This window comes from Bos taurus, chromosome 7 (assembly GCF_002263795.3).
Source record: "Bos taurus isolate L1 Dominette 01449 registration number 42190680 breed Hereford chromosome 7, ARS-UCD2.0, whole genome shotgun sequence".
NCBI lineage: Eukaryota > Metazoa > Chordata > Mammalia > Artiodactyla > Bovidae > Bos > Bos taurus.
Genome location: NC_037334.1, coordinates 85,802,264 through 85,812,332, shown reverse-complemented (window position 1 = coordinate 85,812,332; position 10,069 = coordinate 85,802,264).

The window sequence follows — 10,069 nt, the reverse complement described above, 5'->3', positions numbered from 1 at the left end:
TAGGTAGTTACAAATGAAAGTGGAAGATAATTTTAAAAAGTAGCTAAAAGATGGTAGCTACAGAGAAACACTACACTTAATAGTTGCTGCACAGTGAAGTTAAGTAGGCAAAACATAAGCATCTGACAATTAGGTAATTGACCAAGGCTCTCCAACGGAACTTCCTGTACTTCTTCATTAGTTGTAAAATATGCTACATTTTGTGTGCTCAGTGGATTAGACTTTTTGACTTCAGATAAAGATTTCTGCTTTACTTAGCTCCTTAGACACAGATAAAACAGAATAGCAAATAAAAAGCTAATAGCTCACTATATTCTAGAGATGAAAATAATGCATATTTCACAAACAGGTAAGTTATGATCTATGCCATGTTATGGAAACCAGTTACATGATAACTGTTATTATTTACTTATTCATCTATCCATTCATTGTTTTGACAAAGAGTATTAGTTGCCACTTATATATCCAAGTAGGGTAGGGTTAAAGGGGCATGCCATGGTAAAAGCTGATGTGGTCACCCTCTGGTTTTAACAATCTTCATTTATAAATAAACTATAAGATGCATCCTAGACTGTAGGAAATTTGATACAAGGATCTGAGGTTTTGGACAGAAATGGATATGATGATGTGAGGCTGCCAGATTTTATTCCAATCTGTGTTGTGTTCCTAACACTGTTTCCCAGGAAAAGTTTGTTTCATCAGAAAGATACATATCCACCTACTGTGAGGTATTACTACTATGAGGAAACAGCCTCCTAACTTCATGAATGGTAATTTGTTTCATTAGATGTTTAACATAAATGCATTAATATGCAAGACCTGGGGTTAGTACCTGCTGTGGAGTAACACATCCTTAGGCGAACTCAGAGCAATGTAAGTGAGGGCACAAATAACAGACCAGCAACTCAGAGACAGTACTAGAAAACCTAGATTTCTCTCCCTGATAAATTCACTTCTAAGGAAAGGAAGTATAGAGGATTAAAAATTGGGTAGTAACACTGTGCTCTTTTTTGAGTTTGTAGCTGAAAGACACACATGGAGATTAAAAAAAAAAAAAAATTTAAAAAAACCCTGCAAACATTTGGCTCTGTTGCTCTCTCATGAAAAATCATGCCTACAAATTTAGGTCATAAGTAGATTATTTTTTAAGACCCCAAAGATGAGGATTTCTTGAGGATTCTTCATTCTATCCAAATTGTTACTGTCTTCATATCTTATTGGACTTGGGTCTTTCAGACCTAGACTCTCTAGTCTTTCAGTTTTTATATATTGATAACATTTCGAATCTTATATATATGTTACTTACCTGAAAATTATAGAAGGGAACATTCATACCTGCCCTGGCCCACAGAATGATGACGGAAATGTAAGTGTTATTTAGCCAAAAAGTTCCTTTAGGTTTTTCCGTAACATCTTACAGAAAAACTTTGAGGAACGTTTTGGTCAGCTCAATACATTCACCTCTACATTGTCTTTCAGTACTGAGTCTCCTATTCATCAGAATTCTTGGGGTCTCCAAGAGAAAGTGGTACCAGATATTCTTAAATTCAATATATATGAATTGTTCTCATCCCACAGTACCAGCAGGAAAGAGAAAAGAGTTAATAAGCATCTTTGCTGATTTAAGATATAATCTGGTCTCCTCTCTTATTCTGTGAGTGTTTTTCCATCTACTCTGTAAGTAACAAAAGAATGGTTGTTTGATTAACAAATTGAATGTATTTCTTGATTATTCATCCTCATGTGCTTCTCTTTCTCTTCCTTCTTCCATTCTTCTTTTCTGACCCTTAATACACTTTATATTTCTGAGCAAGTTGGGCATACATGTAGAAAATCTGCACAGATTGTTTTCTCTCATAAAGGAAGTAACAGCAACCAGAGAGGTTATAAGGAGAACAAATGAGTAATGAATGAGGTATTACAAAGGGAATTTCTCCCTTGTCTTATAAATCTTAGTCCCTCGCCCCAAGAAAAATGTTCCTGTTGAAATTACTGCATCTTATAAAAAGATAAAATCTTATTAAAATCAACAATAACAACAAAATGAAAAGAAAACTTTCTTGAAATGGTTGCCAAATGAATCTCAGGTGAGAAATATACTTTGTATCACATATTTTTTACTGAGACAAACAAAAGACATAATGGTTACAAGTGTTTTGAATGTAATTTAACTTCCTAAAACAAATTCAGATTGAAATACTAGACTCTTATTCTGTTCTACTGTTCTTCTGCTTCCAATATCTTTAAAACTAAAAATTTAAACCTAGAATGGTTTGCTTACTGTTGTTGTTGCTTCCACCGTTGTTACGCTTATTGCCTTTATTTGACTAGGGTAATAGGCCTTCTTAGACTTGCAGATTTTTAAGAGCTTTACTTAAAACTCTGTTTTACTCAAATGATACCCAGAGGATGCTATTTATCCCTTCAGTGCCTATCTACTCTTATAGAGAAGATGAAAACATAAGTTGATTATAAAATCTCATGGTGAAGTAAAAGGTTCTATAGCAGTACATTTCAAGAGAAACCTCAATGTTTGAAATAGGGGCTATATATTTTAGTTTCTGATGGGCTCGATAAAGGACAGAAATGGTATGGACCTAACAGAAGCAGAAGAAATTAAGAAGAGATGGCAAGAATACACAGAAGAACTGTACAAAAAAGATTTTCACGACCCAGATAATCATGATGGTGTGATCACTGACCTAGAGCCAGACATCCTGGAATGTGAAGTCAAGTGGGCCTTAGAAAGCATCACTATGAACAAAGCTAGTGGAGGTGATGGAATTCCAGTTGAGCTATTCCAAATCCTGAAAGATGATGCTGTGAAAGTGCTGCACTCAATATGCCAGCAAATTTGGAAACCTCAGCAGTGGCTACAGCACTGGAAAAGGACAGTTTTCATTCCAATCCCAAAGAAAGGCAATGCCAAAAACGCTCAAACTACCGCACAATTGCACTCATCTCACATGCTAGTAAAGTAATGCTTAAAATTCTCCAAGCCAAGCTTCAGCAATATGTGAACCGTGAACTTCCTGATGTTCAAGCTGGGTTTAGAAAAGGCAGAGGAACCAGAGATCAAATTGTCAACATCTGCTGGATCATGGAAAAAGCAAGAGAGTTCCAGAAAAACATCTATTTCTGCTTTATTGACTATGCCAAAGCCTTTGACTGTGTGGATCACAATGAACTGTGGAAAATTCTGAAAGAGATGGGAATACCAGATCACCTGATCTGCCTCTTGAGAAATTTGTATGCAGGTCAGGAAACAACAGTTAGAACTTGACATGGAAAAACAGACTGGTTCCAAATAGGAAAAGGAGTACGTCAAGGCTGTATATCGTCACCCTGTTTATTTAACTTCTATGCAGAGTACATCATGAGAAATGCTGGACTGGAAGAAACACAAGCTAGAATCAAGATTGCCGGGAGAAATATCAATAACCTCAGATATGCAGATGACACCACCCTTATGGCAGAAAGTGAAGAGGAACTAAAAAGCTTCTTGATGAAAGTGCAAGTGGAGAGTGAAAAAGTTGGCTTAAAGCTCAACATTCAGAAAACGAAGATCATGGCCTCTGGTCCCATCACTTCATGGGAAATAGATGGGGAAACAGTAGAAACAGTGTCAGACTTTATTTTTCTGGGCTCCAAAATCACTGCAGATGGTGACTGCAGCCATGAAATTAAAAGATGCTTACTCCTTGGAAGGAAAGTTATGACCAACCTAGATAGCATATTCAAAAGCAGAAACATTACTTTGCCAACAAAGGTCCATCTAGTCAAGGCTATGGTTTTTCCTGTGGTCATGTATGGATGTGAGAGTTGGACTGTGAAGAAGGCTGAGCACCGAAGAATTGATGCTTTTGAACTGTGGTGTGGGAGAAGACTGTTGAGAGTCCCTTGGACTGCAAGGAAATCCAACCAGTCCATTCTGAAGGAGATCAGCCCTGGGATTTCTTTGGAAGGAATGATGCTAAAGCTGAAACTCCAGTACTTTGGCCACCTCATGTGAAGAGTTGACTCATTGGAAAAGACTCTGATGTTGGGAGGGATTGGGGGCAAGAGGAGAAGGGGACGACAGAGGATGAGATGGCTGGACGGCATCACTGACTTGATGGACGTGAGTCTCAGTGAACTCCGGGAGTTGGTGGACAGGGAGGCCTGGCATGCTGCGATTCATGGGGTTACAAAGAGTCGGACACAACTAAGCAACTGATCTGATCTGATGGTATCTATATAACATTTCCTCATGACTATCCTATATTTTTGAGCAAATTGATTTTATACTTGAAAAAATGTAATATAAATATCATTAATTTACAAATTGGAACCAAAACTTGAAATATTACAAAATGTCACACTTTTCCTGTTAAAATAACTTTGTTTCCTTTTTAAAGGAGAAATAAATGCTTTAAAAGTTCAATAAGAATTTAAATTCAATATGGTGGTCTTAAAAATTATATTTAGAGAGTTCTTTCCTCCTGAAAAATTCCACTGAAATTACAGTAAATATATAAAAAAATAGAAAGGAAGAATAAACTCAGAAGAGCACAGAGAAAATTATAAAAACCACTCTGTCTTATTCTGTTCAGGCTGGTATAACAAAAATACCATAGACTGGGTGGCTTATAAATAGTAAATATCTATTCCTCATATTTCTGGAAGCTGGATGGCACAAGGTCATGGCACTGGCAGACTTTGTGTCTAGTGAGGGTCCAATGCTTAGAAGGGCTGACTTTTCATTATAATGTCACATACTGAAAGGATACTAATCTTTTATAAGGACACTAATCACATTTGTGAGGGCCCAGCCTGCATGACCTAATAACTTCCAAAGACCTCATTTCCTAATACTATCATTTAAGGTTTGAGTTTCAATATATGAATTCTTGGGAGACATAAACATTGAGACCATAGTAGCTGAACACATTTCCCCACAAAAAAATTTTCTAGATACTTTAAGGTAGATGGAATTGAGGAAATAAATAAACCAAACTGAAGAAAATTCACCCACAGAAAAATCTCCAATACGTATAAAACACATTCTGCTCAATGAACTCTACTATATTTAGAATTAGCCGGTACAAAGGACTGTAACTAGTGGAGTGTGATTTTTTTTTTCATTAAAACTAAAGTGGGATTCCTTCAGAAAAGCAAAGATACACTAGGGAGTAGAGGAGGGCTCTAAGAATACAGATCAGTGCTTCAGAATAAATCTCATCTTAACTTGGCTATGGAGAAGGTAACAGCTTATTGCATCCATTCCATTTTCACATCTAAGTAAAACCTTTTCAAAAATATGTGTAGAGGGGTTCCATGCAGGTCTTATGGACTTACCAGGTGGCTCAGTGATAAAGAATCTGCCTGCCAATGCAGGAGATGCAGGAGAAGAGAATTCGATCCCTGGGTCAGGAAGATGCTCTGGAGGAGGAACTGGCAATTCACTCTAGTATTCTTGACTGGAAAATCCCAAGGACAGAGAAGCCTGGTGGGCTGTAGTCCATGGGGTCACAAAGAGTTGGATGTGACTGAGCATGTAGACACCCATGCAAGTCTTACATTCCAAGGGGAAGACTGTTGGGGAAATATACTAGAAGATGGTCAGTCACTTTCATTAATTATCCTAAGCTCAATTAATAAAGAGAGATGGAAATTTAAAAATGAACAGTAGAGAAAAGTAAAACAATAAGGTAGAAGGTAAAAAATGAACAAACAGGACAGACAACAGCAGAAAAAGAAGAAATAATTTTGGAAATATAATATTTAAAATTCTTATAAATATTCTTAGAGAAGATTGTATATCCTTAAAGCAATGGCAGGTTTTTATTCAAAGGCAAAAAAAAAAAAAAAAAATCAGAGAAAGAAAGTATTTCTGAAAATTAAAGTATGATAATCCAACCAGTCCATTCTAAAGGAGATAAGTCCTGGATGTTCTTTGGAAGGACTGATGCTAAAGCTGAAACTCCAATACTTTGGCCACCTGATGTGAAGAACTGACTCATTGGAAAAGACTCATGCTGGGAGGGATTGGGGGCAGGAGGAGAAGGGGATGCCAGAGGAGGAGATGGCTGGATGGCATCACCAACTTGATGGACATGAGTTTGAGTGAACTCTGGGAGTTGGTGATGGACAGGGAGGCCTGGGGTGCTGCAATTCATGGGGTTGCAAAGAGTCTGACATGACTGAGCGACTGAACCGAACTGAACTGAATAAAACATTTGGCTTTCACTTTGGAGTCAAAAGTCAAAGTCGCTCAGTAGTGTCTGATTCTTTGTGATCCCATGGACTGTATGGTTCATGGAATTCTCTAGGCCAGAATTCTGGAGTTGGTAGCCTTTCCCTTCTCCAGGGGATCTTGCCAACCCAGGGATCAAATCCAGGTCTCCCACATTGCAGGCAGATTCTTTGCCAGCTGACCACAAGGGAAGCCCAGGCTAAAAGGCTTGTCACTCTCATCCTTATAATGTAGAAGACCCAGATTAACTTTAAAATTCATGACCTCTTTTCAAACCCATTGGAAAGCTGAGGTCACAGAGGGAAGAACTGGCCTCAAATATAAGGAAAGATGGGTATCTGTGGGGAGAGAGGAGATGAGAGCACATACATGCCCAAGGAATATAAACCAGACATCTGAAAGATTTTAGCCACAATAGCTGATAGGTTTACTTAAGTCAACTCCAGGGTGTTGGGCAGTGTAAAGTCCTTGGAGCATCACAAAATTGGGGTAATCCCCATTCTTTTGTAAGTTCTTTCTGAACAAAACCTATTAGATATTCACAGAAAATATCAGGAAGACCACTAAGCAAGTATCCAATATGATACAGACCTGGGAGAGGGAAACTGCATGTATGTAGGCAGGATAGAAGATTCTACTCAGAACTTTTCACCCCTACATCTCCTATATTTCCTCTATATAATTTGTGAAGAGAAGAGCAACAAACACTGTCACCCTTAGATTTAAAACTCATTGTACTGAGTAACAGAAAGGGAATAGGAAAAAAATGTTCCTGGATAAGTGGCTCTGGGCCACATACAACCATGGGAGAGGCGAGAAAAAAGAGAGTGCAACACCCCTGAGACACAGGGACCTGGAGCTTGCTTAAAAAGGAGGTTTAATTAAAACAACAAAGAATGCTCAATCTTAACAGTTCCTCCAACCACCAAGTTACCAAGTGCTGAATGAGAAGTAAAGTGAAAACTGTTGGAGAGGAATAAGAGAAGAATACAAAAAGACTCTCTGAGACACAGATGAAAGGGGAAACTAAAAACTCAGAGTTAAGCAGGCAGTGCTCTGCAAAACCAACTCTAAATACAAGTTATTACTACAGAAATTTATAGAGTATGGTGCCCTGAGAATAAATATAGCTGCAACAAATTTTAAGCCCAGGTGATCTCCCAAACCAGTAAGACAATGATTGCAAGACCGAATAAAAACCAAGAAACAAAAATATGCTGTCCATAAGAATCCCATTTCAAATATAATAGAAAAGGAAAAGAGAAATATATACCAGTTAAACAGTAATAAAACAAATGCTTTTTATTTTATACAGCAACATCTTTAAAGATGATTACTATACAAATATCAGACAAAGTAGCTTTCAGTTCAAAGAAAATTACACACACAAAGAAAATCACAGGTACCGAAAGACATCATATATATAATGATGAAGTGGTCAGTTTTCCAAAACATATAGTAATCTTAAATTTGAATGTATCTAAATATGAAGTTTCAAAAGAGTAAAAGTGAAAAAAGAAATATAAATGGTAAAACTATAGTTAAAGAGTTCAATGCTCTTTTCAATTGATAATCAATTGATAAGACAGTTGCAGAGAAACTTCACTCAACAAAAGCAGAACAAGCTTTCTTTTCAAGTATATAGGAAATGTTCTTCAATACTGATCTTATTCTGTATCATAAAACAGCTCAACAAATTGATAAGAATGAAAATCAAATGAAGTATGTAGCTGGGACAGAAAAAATGTTAAAAGTCAGTAAAAGCAAGAAATATGGAAAATCCATATTTTGAATTTAATTTTGAAATCAATTAATTCTAAATAACTTATGGTCAAAATACTCAAGAGAAAAAATATTTTGAACTGAATTAAAAAAAAGTAACACCAAAAAATTTAAGATGCATTAATATCAGTATATAGAGTAAAACTTACAGCATTAAATGTATTAGACAAGAAGAAACACCTCCAAATGAGTTATCTTAGTTTCAACCTTAAGAAACTTAAGAGAAGTGAGCTAACCAAACTGAGACATAAGGAAGGTGAGATAGAGAAGACAGTGATGATGAATAAAGTAAAAAGAGTAGAAAAGCAATTTAAAAACTAGGTTTTGAATGTTTTAATAGAATTCATAAATGTTTTCAATTTCTGACAAAAATACTCAAAAAACAAAATAAATAAACACCAGAGACGATACAAATTACTGACACAATGAAAGAGAAGAAAAGATACCATTTAACATGTGTTTAAAGTAGTATACTAGGAACAATTTTATGCTCATAAATTTAACACTTTACATGAAATTGTCATAATTCTTTGAAAAATACAAATTATGAAGTCTCACTCAAGAAAAAATAGATAACCTGGGTGTCTTTTTCAGATATATTTCTTTTTAAGAAACTGAAACTTATTCAAAATGCTTTGATTAAAGAAAACCCCAATCCCAAATAATTTATTATTTCTACTAAATATTCACTTTTTATACTCTCTTCTAGAAAATAGGGTAGGGGTAACTATTTTCCAATTATTTTTAGGAGCTTTGTACTGCCCTACTACTACTACTATACAAAGATATTACAAGGAAAAAATTATACAAATAATCCTCATGGACATAAACTCAAATATCCTCCACAAAAGACATCTATATATCAATCAACGTGATTCATTAACAGACTTAACAAGCTCAAGATCCTATGAATACATGCAGAGAAAACATCTGAAAAAACGACAAGTTTATCAGTTTATGATAAACTCTCAGTAAATTTGGAATAAAAGGAGATTCCTTCACCTGACTGCTGCTACTAGTTCGCTTCAGTCATGTCCAACTCTGTGTGACCCCATAGAGGGCACCTCACCAGGCTCCCCCATCCCTGGGATTCTCCCGGCAAGAACACTGGAGTGGGTTGCCATTTTCTTCTCCAATGCATGAAAGTGAAAAGTGAAAGTGAAGTCACTCAGTTGTGTCCGACTCTTAGCGACCCCATGGACTGCAGCCTACCAGGCTCCTCTGTCCATGGGATTTTCCAGGCAAGAGTACTGGAGTGGGGTGCCATTGCCTTCTCCATCCTTCACCTGACAAGGGTATCTAAAATAAGCACTGCTAACATCATACTTAATAGTGAAGGCCTGTATGCTCATTGCTAAAATCAGCATCCAGGGAACAGCAATCACTCTCCTAATAGTCAATATTGTGCTGGATATGCTAGCCAATATGTTGATAAAGTGAAATAAATTCAAAGAACACAGAATATAAAAGTAGAGATAACCATTTTCTATTCACAGATGAAAACAATTTTCTATGTGGAAAATCTGAAAAACTCAGGAATTTTTCTAGAAATAATCAATTTTATCATCAGTATATAAAGTCATACTAAAAATACCAATTTTATCCCTACCTAATAGCAATGAACAATTGTAATTAAAAAAATAAATTTTGTTTACTACAGTACTAAATAAAATTGAAATATTAGGTAAATACCTAACAAAAATATGTTCAGAATCTGAATGTTGAAAACCATAAAGCACAAAATGATTAAGCAACAAGTAACTGAAGAGAAATACCATTTTCTGAGACTGGAAGCCTCAATATTGTTAGCAAAATTATTCCCAATTCGATCTGAAGATTCTGCGCAATTCTAATTAAAGTTTCAGCAAGATTTTTGTAAATATCTGAAGGCTGACTGTAAAACTTTTATGGTAAGACAATGAAACTTGAATTGACACAAAATGACTTTAAAACTGAAGAACAAATTTGGAAGATTTACATATTTCAATTTAAGTGTTTACTATAAGCTACACTAATTAAGTTACTCTGGTATTGAAAAGAAAATATATCCAT